The sequence below is a fragment of the Staurois parvus genome, unplaced genomic scaffold (assembly GCF_062004578.1).
Source record: "Staurois parvus isolate SC_StPar_1 unplaced genomic scaffold, SC_StPar_1.0 ptg001805l, whole genome shotgun sequence".
Taxonomy (NCBI): domain Eukaryota; kingdom Metazoa; phylum Chordata; class Amphibia; order Anura; family Ranidae; genus Staurois; species Staurois parvus.
In genome coordinates this window covers 1,684,143-1,709,067 of record NW_028319601.1, presented here as the reverse complement: position 1 = coordinate 1,709,067, position 24,925 = coordinate 1,684,143, and positions in this window count along the sequence as shown.

The following is a 24,925-nucleotide window of genomic DNA, read 5'->3' as shown; positions in this document are numbered from 1 at the left end:
CCCACTCACATATATGTAGATGGAAAAACACCTTCCCACCACACTATGGGTGTATTACATGGGTGTAGGGTGCACCAAGATGGTGCCCAAGCCGGATGTGACGTCACCACATACCGGAAGTTCCTACCCACGTACCTACACGTTACGTCATGCTAAATCACGTGACTTCTTCAGGATATACGCCCATACTGGTAAAAAACTTCCTTTATAGGTCATCTGAATCAATCAGTGATCAGAAGGCGGCTCTCCGGTGGCCATTTTCTTGTAGTCCGCCGTCTAATCACTATGGTGCTAAATTATATGAGAAATTAATAAATAAATCTCGACCCAGTACTATCTCCTTGCGGCAAATACAATACAAACACCCAGAGAGACATACATAAATACTTAACCCAGGGACCATATATACATACTGAGTATGCACTGGCTAAAAACTAAATCACTACAACCAACATTAATTTTATTCTATAAAAAATACCATATATATATATATATATATATATATATATATTTATATATATCTTAAAAAATCTTAATTTTAAAATAAACTAAAAATAATTAAAATGAATTAAAATAATGTAAAATTAATTATAATTATCCTCAGCCCATGCCAGGGAAAAAAATCGCCGATGAATTCTCACACCCATGTAGACACACCCATAATCTGGGTTAACAAATAAATAAATACACTCAAATAATACAAATGTGCTATATGAAATATATGAACATTGTAAATGAATAAATAAATAGATGAATATATATTCCAATACAACAGCTAACATATATACCTCTATGTATAAATCTTTAAAATATGGTGTATATATACACCACTCCCAAACCACCATATAAAACCACTATAATGAATAAATCTCTACAACCCTTCCTGTGCTCTCCTACCCACTATGTCTAATATTCACTAATGAAGCAATTAAGGTCGAATTCAATATTCAAACCTCTAGGTGCCTGTCTTCATCTCATAAATCCACCTTGACTCTGCTTGGCTCAGGGAACGCATCTTGTTGCTACCCCTCCAATGTCCTCTGTATTTCTCTATACCCCAGAATTTTAATGAGGATGAATCATTATGATGGTACAACGAGAAATGTCTCGACACACTGTGTTTTGTAAAACCCTTTTTGATGTTCTGCACATATTCTCTTATCCTTTTCCACAGAGGTCTCTTTGTTCTTCCAACGTATTGTAAGCCACAATTGTACTCTAGCACATAGACCACCCCTTCTGTTCGACAAGATATAAAATCTTTAATAATATACTCTGTTCCCCAGCAGATTCCTCTAATCCCCAGCAGATTGTTTCCCGTTTCGCAGACTTCCTTTCGAGCCTTTATGCTAAACCAGATCCCTTCCCCGTGGCTCAGGCAGAGGCATTCTTCCAAGATCTCCAACTTCCTGGATTATTCGAGGCAGCGCAGATGGCCCCTAACGCTGGTGTCACCGTATCAGAAGTGCTCCAAGCTATCAAATCTCTACGGTCCACTGTGGCTCCAGGTCCTGACGGCTTCTCTGGTCTCTATTATAAGAAATTTGCAACCCTGTTGGCGCCCTTCTTGAGTGACTATTTCAATGAGTTACAACAGGGCTCTTTGGCCTCTCCGGACACGCTTAGAGCTCATGTTTCCATGATTCCTAAAATGACCAATGATGTGCAGGAACCACAAGCCTTCCAGCCCATTTCTCTTCTTAATGAAGACCTGAAGATACTGGAAAAGATTCTTAGTCTTCCTATCAATAAATATTTGCAAAGTATGGTCCACAGGGACCAAATGGGTTTTGTCCCTGGGAGGCAGGCGGGTGATAGCGTTCGTAAGGTGGTCCATCTTATACACTTTCTACAACAGCGGAAAATCCCAGTATTCTTACTGTCCTAGGGCAGCACAGTGGCTAAATGGTTAGCACTTCCGCCTGGCAGTACTAGGGTTGTTGGTTCAAATCCCAACCACGGCACCACCTGCCTGGAGTTTTCATGTTCTCCCTGTGTCTACGTGGGTTTCCTCCGGGTACTCCGGTTTCCTCCCACACTCCAAAGACATGCTGTTAGGTTAATTGGATCCTGTCTAAATTGGCCCTGGTATGTGTATGTATGAATGTGAGTTAGGGACCTTAGATTTTACACCCCTGGAGGGTTAGGGACTGATGTGAATGTACAATATATATATGTAAAAGAGCTGCGTAAATTGACGGTGCTATATAAGTACCTGAAATAGAAAAATAAATAAAAATATATAAAGCCTTTTTATTCTCTATTCTGGGAATATCTGCAGTTTGTGCTGTCTTGTTGGGGTTTCGGGGATTCTATTCTTTCTTGGATTCAAGCCTTGTATTCTTCCCCTTCGGCTTTCATTAAATACCCTAGGTATTTCTCAGATCCCTTTCCTTTGTGGCAAGGGACGAGACAGGGCTGCCCCCTGTCCCTGGCGCTCTTTGTCCTGGCGCTTGAGCCTGAGCCGCCGACTTTAGTGCTCCCGGACGATTGTAATATATCAGTGTTCCATACGTGGGACAAGAGTTCAAGTTGAACCTTCTTGCGGACGATGCCCTCTTGACTCTCATTAATCCCCTGACGATGCTTCCAAATTTGAAACAGGTTCTTGTGCGCTTCTCCTTGATTTCAGGTCTCCATATTAATTTGGATAAGACTGTCGCTCTCAATATTACTTTGGCCTCAGATTTGGTTTCGCGCCTACAGTCCCACTTCCCTTACAAATAGACTTCCTCTTCTCTTGAATACCTAGGCATTCGCTTGACCCCTACCTATGGCTCGTTGTTTGCTGCAAATTATTATCCATTGCTTCGCTCTGTGTCTTCTCTTATACACTCCTGGCAATTTCCACACCTGTCTTGGATAGGACCGGTTACTTCAGTGAAAATGACCATCTTGCCGAAATTGTTATACTATTTTCACTCCCTCCCAGTGCGGGTTCCTCCTCATTTTCTTCGGTTGATTCTGGCAAAGATTATGCATTTTATCTGTGCCGATAAGCGCCTAGTGTCTCCAGAAATACGCTTTTTGTTCATAGACTGCAGGGTGGTCTTAGGGTGCCTAATGTAACTAAGTATTTCCCTTCTTTATGCAGCTTTGAACAGATGCTCAATGTATACTTCTTTCTCATATGTCACTTGGTGGGAGCGTGATCTGCGGGCAGTCGTGGATCTGGAGGACTGGAATAGGGCCTGGTCACTTATACAGTGGGGATCGAAAGTTTGGGCACCCCAGCTAAAAATGTGTATTAATGTGCATAAAGAAGCCAAGGAAAGATGGAAAAATCTCCAAAAGGCATCAAATTACAGATTAGACATTCTTATAATATATCAACAAAAGTTAGATTTTATTTCCATCATTTACACTTTCAAAATAACAGAAAACAAAAAAAGGCGTCTGCAAAAGTTTGGGCACCCTGCAGAATTTATAGCATGCACTGCCCCCTTTGCCAAGCTGAGACCTGCCAGTGTCATGGATTGTTCTCAATCATCGTCTGGGAAGACCAGATGATGTCAATCTCAAAGGTTTTAAATGCCCAGACTCATCTGACCTTGCCCCAACAATCAGCACCATGGGTTCTTCTAAGCAGTTGTCTAGAAAACTGAAATTGAAAATAGTTGACGCTCACAAAGCTGGAGAAGGCTATAAGAAGATAGCAAAGCGTTTTCAGATGTCAATATCCTCTGTTCGGAATGTAATTAAGAAATTGCAGTCATCAGGAATAGTGGAAGTTAAAGCAAGATCTGGAAGACCAAGAAAAATATCAGACAGAACAGCTCGCAGGATTGTGAGAAAAACAATTCAAAACCCACGTTTGACTGCACAATCCCTCCAGAAAGATCTGGCAGACACTGGAGTTGTGGTACACTATTCCACTATAAAGAGATACTTGTACAAATATGGTCTTCATGGAAGAGTCATCAGTAGAAAACCTCTTCTACATCCTCACCACAAAAATCATCGTTTGAACTTTGCAAATGAACATATAGACAAGCCTGATGCATTTTGGAAACAAGTTCTGTGGACCGATGAGGTTAAAATTGAACTTTTTGGCCGGAATGAGCAAAGGTACGTTTGGAGAAGAAGGGGCACAGAATTTAATGAAAAGAACCTCTATCCAACTGTTAAGCATGGGGTTGGATCAATCATGCTTTGGGGTTGTGTTGCAGCCAGTGGCACAGGGAACATCTCACGAGTAGAAGGAAAAATGGATTCAATAAAATTTCAGCAAATTTTGGATGGTAACTTGATGCCATCTGTGAAAAAGCTGAAGTTAAAGAGAGGATGGCTTCTACAAATGGATAATGATCCCAAACACACCTCGAAATCCACGGGGGATTACATCAAGAGGCGTAAACTGAAGGTTTTGCCATGGCCTTCACAATCTCCTGACCTCAACATAATTGAAAATCTATGGATAGACCTTAAAAGAGCAGTGCGTAACAGACAGCCCAGAAATCTCAAAGAACTGGAAGACTTTTGTAAGGAAGAATAGGCAAAGATACCTCAAACAAGAATTGAAAGACTCTTGGCTGGCTACAAAAAGCGTTTACAAGCTGTGATACTTGCCAAAGGGGGCAGTACAAGATATTAACTCTGCTGGGTGCTCAAACTTTTGCAGATGCCATTTTTTTGTTTTCTGTTATTTTGAAAGTGTAAATGATGGAAATAAAATCTAACTTTTGTTGACATATTATAAGAATGTCTAATCTGTAATTTGATGCCTTTTGGAGATTTTTCCATCTTTCCTTGGCTTCTTTATGCACATTAATACAAATTTTTAGCTGGGGTGCCCAAACTTTCGATCCCCACTGTAGCTAAACGTTCATTTAATACGACCACGCTGGAGGCGGCATACAAAGTATTGTTTCGTTGGTATTGGGTTCCGGCTGCAGTGATCAATGCTTTCGGGGTTGTGGCCATCGTGGTGATGTATTGCATATCTGGTGGTCATGCCCGAGACTGTTTCGTTTTTGGTCTCGTGTATTTGGCCTCCTTTTCACCTTGTTCCATCTCTCAGTATGCTTAGCTTCATTGTCCCATACCAGGCCTCTTGGCTCATCAGCAGAAGTTGGCTTCCTATTTGACTTTGACGGCCACTAGAAAAATTGCTCAGGCCTGGAAGTGCCTATTTGTCCCTCTTTAGGGGGTGCGGGACCACTATGATGCTCAATGAACAGATGTTGAGTATCTGTAACGACTCCCAACGGAAATTCTTGAAAATATGGGAGCCGTGGTTGCAATATGCCTTTCCAACGCTCCCCCCTGGCTAGTCTGGGGTTGTGATATTGCTCGGTATTGGCGTTCTCAGACCCCTGCTCTTGGTCTTGTTATCTTTTACCTTTTGCACTCCTCTTTCCTTTTCTTTTTTTGTTTCTTTTTGGTGTGGCAGTGGATAGCTGCCTTCATTTTGAGTTACTGTCGGTGTTATACCAATGTTTTTGTCATTTATGTGCCATTGATAGCCCCTGCGTGGGCACACCTTTTGCTCTGTTGGTGTTAGAGCACTGTTTTCTTTCTTTTTCTTCATATGTGCAATTGGTAGCCCCTGCGTGGGCGTGTTTTGTTGCTCCTGTCTTAAACTGTTTATAAATTAATAATAACATTGAAATACAAAAATCAGCCTAGGGGTTCCATTTTGTGTTTCTTTTGGGGGGGGACAATAAACTTGGATAGGGAGCATAGGATACCCCAGAACTATAAAACTGTACAACTCTTAACTTCTGGCTGCTCTGCACAACTCCTGGCAGTTTTGTACAACTTCTGAATGCACTGCACAACTCTTGGCTGTATTGCACAACTGTTGGCAGTACTGCACAATCTATTGCTGCACTTTCAGAAAGCAATGAACCACAGAATCACTAAGCTGTCTGTGATCTGTACTCATCCCAGTCTCAAAACAACACTCTGTCACACTTGCAGCACTGGGATCTTGTATTCACTTACCCACAGGATTATTGGTTGCCTCCTGTCAAAATCCACCAGGCTTTTCCTAGTGAGGGAGATGTAGACTCACTGCTCAGGACTCAGACTATTTATGGGTTCTACCACCACCATCTGGGCACCCCCCCCCCCCAAGGGACTGGGTGAAGTCCCCTAAATATTCAAGCTGAAGACTCTGTCATCTCTCCTACTATGTTCTAGAAATCTCTAGAAGACAGAAGGAAGTAACGGAGCAGCAGCTTGTGAAACACTGAGTAGCCGTAAGCAATCCACCCCAGCTCCACAGTGGAGTGAAGCTAAATTTACCTAGAGGCCTACTCTACACTAGGAGGGTGCTACACATGCATGTACCATAACATTTGAGGGACTAGCTCAAACGTGGATCAATTCTTAGCTTTTTAATAAGAATTCTAATAAGAATGACTATTCTGCCCTTGCCAGTGATATACACCGTAGTGTGCTCTTTTTATGTCTACATGTCAATCTTTTTTGAACCCTTACATCATTTTAAATGTGTACTATCCCTAAAAAAAAATAGAAACGGCGAAAAAATTGTGTAGAGGCATGTAGCCTCAGTGATCAGGAAAAAGAGGGCAGAGAGCGTGCGGCCACTCCTTACTGGACCATACCAGGTCACATGCCTTTCATATAAGGGGATATAAGGGAGTGGGACAGACCTGCTTTAGTACAGAAAGCAGTCATATGTTGCCCTCCCCAAAGAGACTTCTATAGTGTTTATGAGAATTATTAAGGGCTTCTTCCTGCAAAATTAGAGGGAGCACAGAGGAAAAAATTACATAGTAATGAGGGGTTCAGTGAGCGCTAACCAACACAGCAGCTGATACACTAAAAAGGAAAAACCATAAACCTTCAAAATGACAATATAACATAAATAGTGCAGCGCTAGATGATATATGACTGCACCAATAATTGAGGTGGTGCAAAATCCCTTGAATTAATATCAAATAGTGTAGGCCACATATATTGTATGTGACCTTCCCAAAAAGTGAACAAATGAAGTAATGACGTGTACTCCACACGGCTTCACTTCACAATGAAAACGCACAATAAGAATGCACAGTAAAAAGATAGTCCAATAATAGTCTAGTAATCAAAAAAACACAGATAGATGTATTTTGATAAGATCCCTGTGATGCATATAGTCCGGCGTTGTGCAGAAAAAATGGATAGATTGCGCACTCACCGGAAGCACAATTAAATTGTGCGTTTATATCTCATACACCAAGGATCACTCCAGCTGTAGATGGAAGGAAGCTCTGAACAGGTGATTCCGTGATGGGGGGGTGACACATCAGGGGGTCCCTTATGGTAGACCTGGCTCCAAACAGGATCAGCTGAATGTTACTCTGGGCCTTGGGGTAGTCACCTGGTGGTCCTGAGGGATTAAATGCTCGATGTAGAGCAAAAAGGAATACCCATAGTGTAGTATTTAAATCAAATTTAAAACGGATTTATTGAATATTAGAGCAAGAAACACTTAACATGAGTATGAAAGTAAAATCAATCCTTGTGCACAAAGGATGTCATGAAATACACACTGACCAGCTGGTATAGGAGAGTGGCCGCCGGACCTCCTTGATCCGGCGGCTTGACGTCACGGCTAGCAGGGGCTCCTCCTTGACGCGCGTTTCGTATCACACGTACATCATCAGAAGGGATAAGAGCCATAGCTGACGGACGTCACAGGAGCTATATATATAATGTGCTGTATGCCTGTATTCGAGATAATTAGGTGCCATTTTGCCGAAGTCCCGCATACAGCGCATGCGCGGGCGTCCGGGCACCATTTTCTTGTAGCCAAAATCATGTATGTATCCACCGCATGCCCAACCGCGGTGGAACATACTATTCAAGAGTGAGTTAGTGGGAAGTAGGAAAACCTACCTCCTCCTCCTGCATACTGTATTCCCAGGAGGTATCCTCAGAAGAAGTGGAGAAAGCGCCGATCACTGCGGACCGGCGCCATATTCCCGGGGGTGAACTGCATAAGTGCGCATGCGCGAATGAGCACGACGGACCGACGCCATTTTACCGTGGGTCGGTACAGCAGTGCGCATGCGCGAATAGAACCGCCATGTTTATGTAGTCTCATTGAGTGGATACACAATCACTGCGCTTGCGCAGGTGCAGGGACAGTAAAAGATCGATTGGGGGTATACTCTAGATTTATATAATATCCCATTAACCTAGGGGAAACTATAATTCATTGATTCTACAGTTAAATACATCATTCTTGGTTTCAAAGTGTCCCATATGGTGTCTCATAATGCCCATTTATGACATGCATCCTTTATATGCAGAAACTCTTGATCACTCTTTGGTGATCAGAAGTCCATATGGTTAAATCTAAAGTTGTATACATAGCTTAAAATCATTATACATAAACAGTATTGTTACATGCAGAAATGTATGAAGATGTATACATATTGCAGGTCACCATAGAAAGCCATATAAAACCAGAAAGAATCTCTAATAGACGTACATGTGTATACATATACACACACATACATATATATATGTACACATATATACACACATACGCACACACACATGTAACCAAGGACAGGTTCGTCACAAATTGGCAACTCATAAAGCACATAATGAAATTGCTATATAAAAAATTAATTATAAGTTCGCTGTTGAGATGGTTACTTAAACTCTAAATTGCCAATTAATGTTATTTGAATACCATAAAAAGTCCTTGGCTGAATATTCAGAAAAATGCATTAGTAACAATGCCTTTATAGAAACGCCTCAGCCACACTGCTATAAAATCGATCATAGTGCTTATGAGGACTGCCGGAGACAAAATGCTGATTGCTCAATGCCATCAAAAATCAAAAAAAAAAAAAATGATAAATAATAACAATGCAATATATGTCCCCATTGAATCCACTTCAATACAATAAAATAAATATAAATTAAAATTGAAATACCCCAAATATATAAAAAGTATAATAACCGATGTCATAATAATGAGTAAAAATGAAATAAAAATTCCTAAGTAGACCTTAGTTGAAAAATATTCTGCATAAGCCATAATACAAATAAACAAATAAATTAGTGTAATATCATGATCACTAAGACTGTCTTGATCTATATTTATGATCTATAATGCTATAATGATTCTCAGATGACCCACAATGTAAGTATAAATAATCAAACTTAGACAAAAAGGCCACATAAAGAAGTGAAAACATGAGTGCTAGCTGTTGTCTATATAGCAATTTATATCCACCTCTACATTATGGCCAAGAGGGGATAAAGTTCTCATCTCATATATCCACCTCGTCTCCATTTGGGAGACTTGTCTTAGCTTATTTGTACCCCGCCAGTGACTATGCACTACATCGATCCCTGAGAATTTCAAAGAGGTAGGGTCCCGGTTATGGTGGTATCTAAAATGTCTAGACAGGGGATGTTCTTTCCGGCCTTTTTTGATACAGTTGACATGCTCTCTGAACCTGTCTCTGAGCCTTCTGGTGGTTCGACCGATATATTGCCGTTTACATGGGCACTCCAAGAGGTATACCGCATAGCGGCTGTGACAGGTGATCAATGTGGAGATGTCATATGTTTTATGAGTTGTAGTGGAAGTAAAAGATTCAATCTTCTTTTTACGTATGCCATCTAACTTACATATAACACACTTGTTACATGGGTAAAAACCCGTCATATTACCAAAGAACGTAGTTCTGGAGGGAGGATCTATCACGTTTGGTGAGATTTTATCTCGTAAGGTAGGAGCCTTTCTAAAGACTATTTCAGGCCTATCAGGTAATGCTCTAGCTAGGATTGGATCAGCCTTAAGAATGTCCCAATTTTTCTTAATGATCTTACTGACTTGTTTATATTGAATGGAAAAGGATGTAATAAAGGGACAGAATTTACCGTTCTTACGTGAGGCGGAGGTGGTTAACATCGTATCTCTATTCATATTTGCCACACGGGCCATCTCAATGTCCAATACTGCAGCATTATATCCTTTTCAATAAATCTTTCCTTTAGGACAGCGGCCTTCTGATGGTAAGTATCAATGTCTGTACATATTCTCCTTATCCTCATCAACTGGCCCTTAGGAATATTGGCCAGCCATGAGGGATGATGGCAGCTGTCCACCGGCATGTAACTGTTTCTATCTGTGCTCTTGAAGAAGGCTTCTGATATTACAGAGCCTCCGTTGTTAATCAGTGTTACATCTAAAAAATCAATTTTAGCGGTGCTATAATTAAAGGTAAGTTGAATATTGAGATTATTATTATTTAGAGACCCAAAAAAATTAATTAGTGTCTGTTCTTCTCCCTGCCAGAGGAGGAAGATATCATCGATGTATCTTTTATAAAATAAAAGTTCTGGCCAATCACGAGAGTATATTATATCTTCCTCCCACCTGGCCATGAACAAATTGGCCAGGCTGGGAGCAAACTTTGCTCCCATTGCTACGCCTCTTTTTTGCAGGTAGAACCTATTATTAAACCAAAAATTATTGGTATGCATGGCAAAATCCAGTAATTCCAGAATATATGACTTCAATTTCTTAGAGATATTAGTAGTGGTATTAAGATAATACTCAACTGCTGACCTGCCATCTTCGTGATTAATGTTACTGTACAAAGAGGCTACGTGTCAGGCAGGGCTGTGGAATGGACAGGTAGGCCTAGTGGCAGGGTAACGCACTGGCTGACGACAACCACCACCAACAGACCGAAGTCCCTCAGGGCGCGGAGTCTAAGTCCCAGGCTGCCCTTCACCAGGGCCCCTGATGGTGGGGATGGACTTGACGCAGCCAGGAACCAGGTCACGGCCCCCGAGACACCCCGGCTGCGGTAATGGCCGCCGCCAATGGCGTGTAGCTGGTGAGAATGACAATAGCGTAGTCAGGCAAGCCGAGTCGACAAAAACAGTACAGAACAGTAGACAGAGAATCACAGGTCACGGGCCGGGTTCAGCAACGGAAGGTCAGATCGAAGGAAAACACAGAGAATGGTCTTAGTCACAAGCCGAGTCAGAATACCAGAAGAGTCACGAGCATATACACAGAGCTGTAGCAAGACAAAGACACAAGACACAAGTGCAAAGAGCATGTGCGGATCACAGGCTTATATGTACTCAGCCACACCCCTCTGGGGGATGGACCTCAGAGACCTGAAGGCATAAAAGCTTCCCACCATGCTCAGCAGAAATCCAAGATGGATGCCCGCACATGGAGTAACATAACCTCTGGGAAAAGGTAGGACCTTGACACTACGTCCGCAGTTACCAAAAAGGTCGTATGCCTGGAATTCCATGTAAGATTCTTAATTTCGTTTAAGACCTGCTTAATGTCTTTCAGATAAGAAGGAGTGGTTGTCACCAAGGGCTGTAGATGGTAATCTATGAATTGACCAATCCTGGAACACAAGGATCCTATTCCACTAATAATCGGTCTCCCCGGTGGATGCACTGGGTTCTTGTGCACCTTAGGAAGACAATATATGACCGGGAGTCTCGGGGCCTTTGGACATAAGAAATCTCTTTCTTTTGTGTTAATAATATTATTCTCAAAACCTTTATTTATCAGTTGTTTCAAAGACCGCTTGTAAGTAACAAGTGGGTCTTTGGATAATGGTTGATAGGTTTCTTTATCATCCAGTATTCTTTGGACTTCTTTTATGTAGTCTACCTTTTTGAGCAGAACTACCCCTCCGCCCTTGTCGGCGGGCCTTATGACTAAATCTTTCTTCTCAAGCAGAGATTTTAATCCCATATCCACGCCTATTTGGTTATATGGGCGCTTTATTTTAATAGATTCCATATCCCTAAGTACCATTTCCTTAAAGGTATTGATATGTGACTGGGTTTGAGGAGGAGGGTTAAAGAGGGAGGCATTCCTTAATTTGGATGCTGGTGGTTGGGTGCTTTTCTGATCAGTAGCTAATGGTTTGTTAAGGAAAAATCGTTTAATTGCAAGTCTCCTAGTAAACTTGTGTATATCTAAATACATCTGAAACTTATTTAGCTTAGTCTTAGGAGCATATTTTAAACCTTTATTAAGAACCTTAAGCTCTTGTTGGGATAAAGTAGTGCCACTTAAATTAAAAATCCCCTTATCTGTTATAGTTTCCTCTTTTTGGGGTCTATTGATCCTCTTCCCTCCTCTGCTTCCTCTGTGCGCATACTTCTTTTTCGTGTGGTTCCTTCCCCTAAAAAAGGAGTCTGTTGGAATGATTCGGACTGAGTGTTATAGACTGGATAGTCATCATAACCATCATGTCTATTTCTTCCCTGGTAATAGTCGGGGTTACCCGGAGGCCTATCATACTGGGTATTGCGAGGAGTTCCCCAATCTCTCTTAGGTGTGTAATAATGGGGTTTATACACATCCTGATTGTAATTATAGTTATAGTTATGATTAGGGATACGGTCATCTGGCTGATTATAGTTATAGTTATGATTAGGGACACGGTCATTGCGCTGATAGTTATTCCAATTTTGAGATCCTTTGTTGGATTTCTTATTGGAGCCTCTTTTTTTGTTCTTATTATTATTTTTCTGTAATGGATGCCACCTCATGTCTCTCAGTCCTATATTGTTCATATCGCTATCGGGAACCTGGTGTAAGTGTTCAAAACGGTTATATACTGGGATGGGTGCTCTTTCATACTGCCCTGGGTTTCTTGGAGAACCATAACCATACTGTCTTTCTGATGGAGCACTAGGTATATGTCTACTATATGTACCACTAGTTTGTTTTCCGGGGGCCGTATTAGCACTAGAGATGGTATTATTATGGTCATTTCTAGAGGTTTGCCATTTGAAGATGCACTTCTCTTGATAATCTTTGGAATCCCTAAGATATTTTTTCTTTTTTTTGGTCTTTTGATCTCTTTCTATACCATCCAAATAATTTTTAAGTTTGTTAGATTCATTAATATATTCCTCTGTGTTTTTATATGGTACCAATTTCTCTCTGATCTTATTAATTTCCTTGTCGAAATGTGCAAGTTTTTTCTTTTTTCTGCCGATGAGGAATTTTAAAAGATCTAATCCCATGTTATTAAAGAACTGGAGCCATTCAGACTCACTGTTAATATCATCAATTTCTGGGGGTACATCCCATCTCAGAAATCTCGGGACCATATTTTCTTTAATGTATTTCTCCAAAAAGGAGATATCCCATAATGTTCTTATCTCAGATGAAGTAATATTTTGAAGGTGTAAAAAGAGACCTTTCAGGTCATCTATACTATCATCAATTGAGAATACATCCTCTGAGATATTAACTCTCTTGGATCTGATCTCAAATATATCCATGTTATATAAAAAATTACTGGAAAGCGGCTCAAACTGTAAGGTAATTGTGTGTAGATATAGTAATGAGGGGTTCAGTGAGCGCTAACCAACACAGCAGCTGATACACTAAAAAGGAAAAACCATAAACCTTCAAAATGACAATATAACATAAATAGTGCAGCGCTAGATGATATATGACTGCACCAATAATTGAGGTGGTGCAAAATCCCTTGAATTAATATCAAATAGTGTAGGCCACATATATTGTATGTGACCTTCCCAAAAAGTGAACAAATGAAGTAATGACGTGTACTCCACACGGCTTCACTTCACAATGAAAACGCACAATAAGAATGCACAGTAAAAAGATAGTCCAATAATAGTCTAGTAATCAAAAAAACACAGATAGATGTATTTTCATAAGATCCCTGTGATGCATATAGTCCGGCGTTGTGCAGAAAAAATGGATAGATTGCGCACTCACCGGAAGCACAATTAAATTGTGCGTTTATATCTCATACACCAAGGATCACTCCAGCTGTAGATGGAAGGAAGCTCTGAACAGGTGATTCCGTGATGGGGGGTGACACATCAGGGGGTCCCTTATGGTAGACCTGGCTCCAAACAGGATCAGCTGAATGTTACTCTGGGCCTTGGGGTAGTCACCTGGTGGTCCTGAGGGATTAAATGCTCGATGTAGAGCAAAAAGGAATACCCATAGTGTAGTATTTAAATCAAATTTAAAACGGATTTATTGAATATTAGAGCAAGAAACACTTAACATGAGTATGAAAGTAAAATCAATCCTTGTGCACAAAGGATGTCATGAAATACACACTGACCAGCTGGTATAGGAGAGTGGTCGCCGGACCTCCTTGATCCGGCGGCTTGACGTCACGGCTAGCAGGGGCTCCTCCTTGACGCGCGTTTCGTATCACACGTACATCATCAGAAGGGATAAGAGCCATAGCTGCCGGACGTCACAGGAGCTATATATATAATGTGCTGTATGCCTGTATTCGAGATAATTAGGTGCCATTTTGCCGAAGTCCCGCATACAGCGCATGCGCGGGCGTCCGGGCGCCATTTTCTTGTAGCCAAAATCATGTATGTATCCACCGCATGCCCAACCGCGGTGGAACATACTATTCAAGAGTGAGTTAGTGGGAAGTAGGAAAACCTACCTCCTCCTCCTGCATACTGTATTCCCAGGAGGTATCCTCAGAAGAAGTGGAGAAAGCGCCGATCACTGCGGACCGGCGCCATATTCCCGGGGGTGAACTGCATAAGTGCGCATGCGCGAATGAGCACGACGGACCGACGCCATTTTACCGTGGGTCGGTACAGCAGTGCGCATGCGCGAATTGAACCGCCATGTTTATGTAGTCTCATTGAGTGGATACACAATCACTGCGCTTGCGCAGGTGCAGGGACAGTAAAAGATCGATTGGGGGTATACTCTAGATTTATACAATATCCCATTAACCTAGGGGAAACTATAATTCATTGATTCTACAGTTAAATACATCATTCTTGGTTACAAAGTGTCCCATATGGTGTCTCATAATGCCCATTTATGACATGCATCCTTTATATGCAGAAACTCTTGATCACTCTTTGGTGATCAGAAGTCCATATGGTTAAATCTAAAGTTGTATACATAGCTTAAAATCATTATACATAAACAGTATTGTTACATGCAGAAATGTATGAAGATGTATACATATTGCAGGTCACCATAGAAAGCCATATAAAACCAGAAAAAATCTCTAATAGACGTACATGTGTATACATATACACACACATACATATATATATGTACACATATATACACACATACGCACACACACATGTAACCAAGGACAGGTTCATCACAAATTGGCAACTCATAAAGCACATAATGAAATTGCTATATAAAAAATTAATTATAAGTTTATAAGTATCTCACCAAACGTGATAGATCCTCCCTCCAGAACTATGTTCTTTGGTAATATGACGGGTTTTTACCCATGTAACAAGTGTGTTATATGTAAGTTAGATGGCATACGTAAAAAGAAGATTGAATCTTTTACTTCCACTACAACTCATAAAACATATGACATCTCCACATTGATCACCTGTCACAGCCGCTATGCGGTATACCTCTTGGAGTGCCCATGTAAACGGCAATATATCGGTTGAACCACCAGAAGGCTCAGAGACAGGTTCAGAGAGCATGTCAACTGTATCAAAAAAGGCCGGAAAGAACATCCCCTGTCCAGACATTTTAGATACCACCATAACCGGGACCCTACCTCTTTGAAATTCTCAGGGATCGATGTAGTGCATAGTCACTGGCGGGGTACAAATAAGCTAAGACAAGTCTCCCAAATGGAGACGAGGTGGATATATGAGATGAGAACTTTATCCCCTCTTGGCCATAATGTAGAGGTGGATATAAATTGCTATATAGACAACAGCTAGCACTCATGTTTTCACTTCTTTATGTGGCCTTTTTGTCTAAGTTTGATTATTCATACTTACATTGTGGGTCATCTGAGAATCATTATAGCATTATAGATCATAAATATAGATCAAGACAGTCTTAGTGATCATGATATTCCACTAATTTATTTGTTTATTTGTATTATGGCTTATGCAGAATATTTTTCAAATATGGTCTACTTAGGAATTTTTATTTCATTTTTACTCATTATTATGACATCGGTTATTATACTTTTTATATATTTGGGGTATTTAAATTTTAATTTATATTTATTTTATTGTATTGAAGTGGATTCAATGGGGACATATATTGCATTGTTATTATTTATTTATTTTTTTTTTGATTTTTGATGGCATTGAGCAATCAGCATTTTGTCTCCGGCAGTCCTCATAAGCACTATGATCGATTTTATAGCAGTGTGGCTGAGGCGTTTCTATAAAGGCATTGTTACTAATGCAATTTTCTGAATATTCAGCCAAGGACTTTTTATGGTATTCAAATAACATTAATTGGCAATTTAGAGTTTAAGTAACCATCTCAACAGCGAACTTATAATTAATTTTTTATATAGCAATTTCATTATGTGCTTTATGAGTTGCCAATTTGTGACGAACCTGTCCTTGGTTACATGTGTGTGTGCGTATGTGTGTATATATGTGTACATATATATATGTATGTGTGTGTATATGTATACACATGTACGTCTATTAGAGATTTTTTCTGGTTTTATATGGCTTTCTATGGTGACCTGCAATATGTATACATCTTCATACATTTCTGCATGTAACAATACTGTTTATGTATAATGATTTTAAGCTATGTATACAACTTTAGATTTAACCATATGGACTTCTGATCACCAAAGAGTGATCAAGAGTTTCTGCATATAAAAGATGCATGTCATAAATGGGCATTATGAGACACCATATGGGACACTTTGTAACCAAGAATGATGTATTTAACTGTAGAATCAATGAATTATAGTTTCCCCTAGGTTAATGGGATATTGTATAAATCTAGAGTATACCCCCAATCGATCTTTTACTGTCCCTGCACCTGCGCAAGCGCAGTGATTGTGTATCCACTCAATGAGACTACATAAACATGGCGGTTCTATTCGCGCATGCGCACTGCTGTACCGACCCACGGTAAAATGGCGTCGGTCCGTCGTGCTCATTCGCGCATGCGCACTTATGCAGTTCACCCCCGGGAATATGGCGCCGGTCCGCAGTGATCGGCGCTTTCTCCACTTCCTCTGAGGATACCTCCTGGGAATACAGTATGCAGGAGGAGGAGGTAGGTTTTCCTACTTCCCACTAACTCACTCTTGAATAGTATGTTCCACCGCGGTTGGGCATGCGGTGGATACATACATGATTTTGGCTACAAGAAAATGGCGCCCGGACGCCCGCGCATGCGCTGTATGCGGGACTTCGGCAAAATGGCACCTAATTATCTCGAATACAGGCATACAGCACATTATATATATAGCTCCTGTGACGTCCGGCAGCTATGGCTCTTATCCCTTCTGATGATGTACGTGTGATACGAAACGCGCGTCAAGGAGGAGCCCCTGCTAGCCATGACGTCAAGCCGCCGGATCAAGGAGGTCCGGCGGCCACTCTCCTATACCAGCTGGTCAGTGTGTATTTCATGACATCCTTTGTGCACAAGGATTGATTTTACTTTCATACTCATGTTAAGTGTTTCTTGCTCTAATATTCAATAAATCCGTTTTAAATTTGATTTAAATACTACACTATGGGTATTCCTTTTTGCTCTACATCGAGCATTTAATCCCTCAGGACCACCAGGTGACTACCCCAAGGCCCAGAGTAACATTCAGCTGATCCTGTTTGGAGCCAGGTCTACCATAAGGGACCCCCTGATGTGTCACCCCCCATCACGGAATCACCTGTTCAGAGCTTCCTTCCATCTACAGCTGGAGTGATCCTTGGTGTATGAGATATAAACGCACAATTTAATTGTGCTTCCGGTGAGTGCGCAATCTATCCATTTTTTCTGCACAACGCCGGACTATATGCATCACAGGGATCTTATCAAAATACATCTATCTGTGTTTTTTTGATTACTAGACTATTATTGGACTATCTTTTTACTGTGCGTTCTTATTGTGCGTATTCATTGTGAAGTGAAGCCGTGTGGAGTACACGTCATTACTTCATTTGTTCACTTTTTGGGAAGGTCACATACAATATATGTGGCCTACACTATTTGATATTAATTCAAGGGATTTGGCACCACCTCAATTATTGGTGCAGTCATATATCATCTAGCGCTGCACTATTTATGTTATATTGAAAAAATTACATATTTTTTATTTTTTAGAATGATTAAAAGTTCTTATCATATATATACATATGCAATAATGTATGGTATATATTCATTACATTTAATACAGCATTAGACCCTGGTGACATTATCATGTGCATGTTCATGATATATCTTCTTCATCGGGACAGGGTATGCCTTTAATATCACATTTTGGCATTCAGTAACCTGTCAAAATTTTAAAGAAATTAACAAATAGATATTAGTACATATATACTGTACATATACATTTATTTGTTACAAATTATGTATGTATGAAAAAGGATCCTACATTTAATACACTTATCTATTCATTATAAAAGGCATCTTCATCCCACTGTTTGCCATCAGAACACAATCAACAAGGTGAAAAAGAGAGTCACCTCGCTAACAATGGTGGGAAAAGAAGAGGGGCAAGCCATGTAGTATAGGAGCATGCTTGTTGGGGAGGTAAAACCACATTAACACAGAGCAGACAATGTATATGCAACAAAGATGAATTGTGTGTGCACCAGATGATACCTGTTAAGGCAAAGCAAAATGTCCCCAATGACATGCCGAAACAGGCTGAGTGGTGTAGTAGAGAAGAGCAGTTTTTTCCTGGCTACAGCTGAATGGCTGTGCAGAGGGAGCATGCAGAAAACTGACCACACTGTGCTCCCATGCCTAGTGTGGTCAGTTTTAATAGGAAAGCAGAGGGACTGGCATGAACACCAGAGATTTCACACAAAGGAATTAATACAAAGAGAACAGGATACTTTTTCATACAAGTACATGGTACAACATGCACATATCAGGAATATGGAATGTTGGGTTGATATATTCTTTAACATCAATTTAATATGACAGGGCAGTGAACACTGATGTTTTTCCTTAAGATTGTGCCTTCAGCTCCGGAAGATTTACCCCCCTTCCTGACCAGGCCATTTTTTGCGATGCGGCGCTGCGTTATTTTAACTGACAAGTTTTTACTTTTTATGTTATAAACAAAAAAAGGACCGGCAATTTTGGGAAAAACCTATATTTTTTCTTTTATAATATAAAACATATCCAATAGACAAAAAAATCTAAATCTTCATAGATTTAGGCCAAAATGTATTCTGCTACATATTTTCGGTAAAAAAAAATCCCAAAAATCCTGTATATTGATTAGTTTGCGCAAGTTACAGCGTCTACAAACTAAGGGCATATACTGGATTTTTTGAAAAAAATTTTTTACACTAGTAATGGTGGCACAAGGGGAAGCACAAGGGGAAGTGATGGATTGTGTTCCCAGCTCTGCAGGGACACACGATCCATCACTTCCCCCTGTCACAACAAAGCTGTGCGTATGTAAACATAGGCACAGCTCTGTTCTTCCTCCCTTCCTGACAATCTGTGGGTGCTGGTGAAGGTCCATTCACCGGGACTCACAGATCGACTTCTGCTGTGACAGTAAAACTGCTATAGGGCGGATGTAAACAGCATATTAATTTGTGTGTACATGGATGCTGCAAGCTGAAATACAGAAAAGCATCCATCTGTGAAATGCTAAATGCATGCAATTTATCAACCAGAAACATACATTTAGATTGTGTTTTACAAGCAATGAGATTCATACCAAAAGAAAATGTATTTGTTTTTTCTGCTAAAGGTTTTTTTATTAACAAGATCTTTGCCAATTGGTTTTAAAAAGTAGCAGTGAATGCATTGCACATTGTAACTGGCATGCATGTTCTGCACTTGCCATATATTTCAGGAATGTACAGGGGTTATTAGGCAGTATCATGGATGTATTAGTAAAAAATAACTAAAAGTTATGCAGACCATCCAGATCACTGGAATCCTGAGTGAGCAAATTACGTAAAAAAATGTACTGCAATTCTCAAAATGACCACAAGAGGTCTCTACTATACAGTTTTATTTTCTCATAAGGTCTACAGAAGGTGATAATCTACCACTAGACTGCATGTACTGTATATACTGTACATATATATATATATATATATTCACTGGCCACTTTATTAGGTACACCTTGCTAGCACCGAGTTGGATCCCCCTTTTGCCTTCAGAACTGCTTTCATTCTTCGTGGCAGGTGTTGGAAACATTCCTGACATCACTCAGCTGCTGCAGATTTGTTGGCTGCACGCCCATGATGTGTATCTCCTGTTCAACTACATCCCAAAAGATGCTCTATTGGATAGAGATCTGAGGACTATGGAGGCCATTGGAGTACAGGGAACTCATTGTCAGGGGCGTCCCTAGGGTTGGTGTCACCCGGTGTGGTAACACTTGGTGTCACCCCTCCGACTATCCCTGAAGGATGGATAGGATCTGCGGATTGAGCAGAATGGATTGGAGTCCGATACATTATGCTCCCCGATACGCAGATCCGATCCTGTGGGGATTGTCGGCTTGCAACCTATACGGCGTTAGCTGATCTCTCCACGAGCTCCACGAAAGGAAAGTTTCAAAGCAAGCCGACAGTCCCCACAAGACGGATCGGATCTGCGGATTGGGGAGCATAATGGATCGGACTCCGACTCCAGCCAGCTTCCTTTAAAACTTTCCTTTTCGTGGAGCGCATGGAGAGGGTCTGGTGTCACCCCGTGCGATAGGTGTTATCTGGTGCGGCTCGCACCCCCCGCACCTGCCTAGGGATGCCACTGCTCATTGTCATGTTCAATAAACCAGTCTGAGATGATATGAGCTTTGTGACATTATCCTGCTGGATGTAGCCATCAGAAGACTGGTACACTGTAGTCATAAAGGGATGGACATGGTCAGCAACAATACTCAGGTAGGCCGTGGCATTTAAAGGATGCTCAATTGGTACTTAGGGACTCAAAATGTGCCAAGAAAATATTCCATACATCATTACACCACCACCAGCCTGAACCGTTGATACAAAGCAGGATGGATGCATGCTTTCATGTTGTTTACGCCAAATTCTGACCCTACCATCTGAACATTGTAGCTGAAATCGAGACTCCTCAGACCAGGCAATGTTTTTTGAATATTCTATTGTCCAATTTTGGTGAGCCTGTGCAAATTGTAGCCTCCATTTCCTGTTCTTAGCTGACAGGAGCGGTACCCGGTGTGGTCTTCTGCTTTTGTAGCCCATCTGCGTCAAGGTTCCACGTGTTTATGTGTTCAGAGATGGTATTCTGCATTGCTTGGTTGTAAGGAGTGGTTATTTGAGTTACTGTTGACTTTCTATTATCTTGAACCAGTCTGCCCATCCTCCTCTGACCTCTGACATCATTTTCGTCCATACAACTGCCGCTCACTGATTATTTTCTCTTTTTCGGACCTCTCTGTAAACCATAGAGATGGTTGTGCATGAAAATCCCAGTAGATCAGCAGTTTTTGAAATATTCAGATGGGCCCGTCTGGCACCAACAACCATACCACATTCAATCACTTGAATCCCCTATCTTCCCCATTTTGATGCTCGGTTTTAACTTCAGCAAGTCATCTTCACCACATCTAGATATCTAAATGGTATGGTTACCAAGCTATTTTTATACCCAGGGTTCCCCAAAATTAGAGTTATAGGGTCCATGTGGGAGGGGACAACATAGGTCCTAATGGATTTATCGCAGATTGCAGGGAGCGAGGACACTAGAGGCATCAACTTAACTGGGGGTGAGCAGCTGGAGGGGTGAATTCAAGGGAGAGAGGTTAGCGGACTGGGCGAGATATCAGATTCAAGGGGAATCCATTGTTCAACATAGGTCCTGCCACCCATCGACAGAACGCTTTACCAGGATATCATAACATAGGCATGCAGGAGATCTAGACCAAAGTAGTGCAGAGGATCCAGGTTTAAAATTGTTTGAAAAACATATAAATATCTGGGTAGGATGTCCATCCTGAAGAGGGACATCCATCTTAGCCATGAACGATTCAATGAAGCCCAGCTCTTGAGGTGGTGTTGCATAGCGGTAAACAAGGAGAGATAGTTCAACTCGTAGAATTTGTGGAGACACAATGAGATCTGGATACCAGGATATTTAATAGAGCTTTGCACCCATTTGAAAGGAAGCTTGTCAGCAAGTTCTCGGGTGCCTAAAAGTAGTTAAATATCAAAGCATTGAGACTTTAAGGATTGAAAGAAAGGCGATTCACGGGTCGGTGACATGGAATAAGACAGTGTTTCTCAACCTTTTTTCAGTCAAGGCACCCTTTAAAATTATGGACAATGTCAAGGCACCCTCTAAAATTTTGGACAGTCTTGAGGCACCCTCTAAAATTATGGACAGTCTTGAGGCACCCCATTCTAAAATTTAAAAAAACTATTCTAATAGTTTTATATAACGCAGCAACATCCACATACATAGGCCCCCCAATGTTAGAGGTGATTTATTCTTCCAAAGCAAAGACACTTTTGCCAATGTTTTTATTCTCCCTCGCTCAGCAAATGTGACCCCAGCATTGATGGAAAGGGGCAGGGGAGGGTCAAACAAGGATGCTGTGCAGGCAACCAACATCCTCCTTATCAACTGATAATGTCATTGGTTGCTACGATGCTGGAGGCTAGAACGAGTTAATAGTGCACAATGAAAACCTTTGGCTTTGTGTAACTAAAAGGCAGGCTTGTTCCACCCGCTGGCTTGGATACAAATTTTGGGCAATTTTTAGACATTTTGCCAAGGCACCTCAAGGAACCATAGGGTGCCTGGGCATCCTGGTTGAAAAAGGCTGGAGTACGATACTGCGATACTCACTCCCTGTAGGGATTCCTTGGCCTGCAAGGCATTCACCCGTTCCATCGCTATGATGTACAAAGCGGACAACACTGGTGTATGCTGGAGTTGATAACAGGCCATTCACCCTAATTCGAGCCATCAGGCAGGAGTAAAGTGCCATAAATTCTCTGTATGAACCCAATTTGCTCAAGGGCTGCTTGTAGAGACACCAAGTCAGGCAGTTAAATGCCTTTTCAGTGTCTAGAGAGAGAAAGCATAAGAGAACTTTGTGCGTCTGGCAGTAAGAGATAACGTACAAGGTTTTCATTGTGTTGTCTTGTGCTTCCCACGTGTGTACAAAACCCACCTGATCCAGGTTAATAATAGAGGGAATAAACGATTATTATTTGTTCGCTAACAGTTTGGCATAAATTTGAGGTCAACGTTATTGAGGGAAATCATGCAGTAGGTGGAGCATTTCTGATCTTTAGTTATGAGGGTAATGTGAGCTTCTTAAGTTAATATAAGGGTTAACTGCAATGTGAATAATATTACTATATCTAGTCTAGAGTGGACTCTAGGAGGATAGCTAGGATACGGTGCAATGTCCCCTGAGAAGTACCTCTTAGCATAGGCATTAATTAAAAGTCTCTGTGTAGCAGCTATAAAGGGGTAGTCTTTAGTCCTATCTCTTTAGCTAGCTAGCGTTGGGGCCCAGTGCTACAGTTGGTGAACATGAAGATAGTCCCAGCCAAGCCTGCAGACAGGAATAAGGCTACTATATGGCTGTGTGGTCCGTTCCTAAAGGGCTCAGTCACTCTAGCAGCAAATAGTAATTCCCTACAGCAGCAGTTCACAAGTCCTAGCAATATTGCAGCTCATCATCTGGTCACACACAGCGATTAGTCCACTCTCTGCTCTGCACCCAGGAGAATCTGGCTGTGGGCATCCTCAGACTCAATGCTCCAGATCCTACTCAGGCCAGCGATATGCAGCAGTGATGGTGCACACTGGACAGTGAATATAACTGGATACTAACATTTATAGGTAAAGTTGATTCAGGGAATATCTGATTAGCTCTCAGGGGATCAGGAAGGAATTTTTTCCCCTGCAGAAGCAAATTGGATAATGCTTTGCTGGGTTTTTGTGCCTTCCTCTGGATTAACTGTCGGTGTAGGATTATAACTTTTTTTTTTTTTTTAATGGTTGAACTGGATGGACTTTTGTCTTTTTTCAGCCAGACTAAATATGTAACTATGTTCACTTTCCGTTCTCCCTCATGGCAAGATAAAGCAGTATCTTCTACAGCCTGAGAAAATGCAGCTCTTTTTTGTCCTCCTGGCAATCTCTGTCTGGTAAATGCATTTCAAAAGCTCTTGATTACAGCAGAGTCTCCCTCCTCTGGACCACAATTCCCACAGTGCAGTGCTATCTGACTCATTCTATTGAACTCTTCCTGCTCAGAAGCTCCATCCTCTTGCTGAAATAGCTGTTAACCTGTTCAGCACTGCAGGGCAGCAGCCACAGAGAACAGCTGCAGCCAGTGTTTTTCCCACTCTCCATTCTTAGACACATACCTGGCTACATTTAGTTGACTTTAATAGTATTTTCCTCTTTGATTTCTGATTATAGGAAACTGCTTTTCTACTACTTATCTGGGTCATTATAAATGTGCCCTAACTAGATGAGCAAGTTCATAACTAGAAAGGCTGCTGTCATTCTAGTATTATTGGAAACAAGATGCTGAGTGAGGAGATTCCAGTTTTTCTGAATCACATCTATGCAACGGTCCAGGTGGAAGGTACTAGGGAGTGATGTTAGTTCAAGATGGGAGGATTGATCAAACTACAAACTTGACTTCATGGAAGAAATTATTTAAATGAAAGAAACTCTTCTGATCCTCACTAGCTCAGAAACCCAGGGAGGATTAAAGTTTCCAAAGGGTGCACTTCCCTACAGGGATCTTAGAAAACATATGCTCTATTATGTTGAGGCAAGGGGCTGGTGCAAGGTACCAGCAGAGAATTGTGTTGGGCTCCTAAACCAGAAACCTGAGATTGCTGGGCACTGTAATAAAATGTGCCATGAGCTAGATCAGGCTTTGCGAGCGAGAAGGAAGGCATCTAGGTTTTTGAGAAATAACAATTAAGCACCCTGTCAGCATAGGATGCTAGGTAAATATAGTTTTTTTCTTCATCAGTA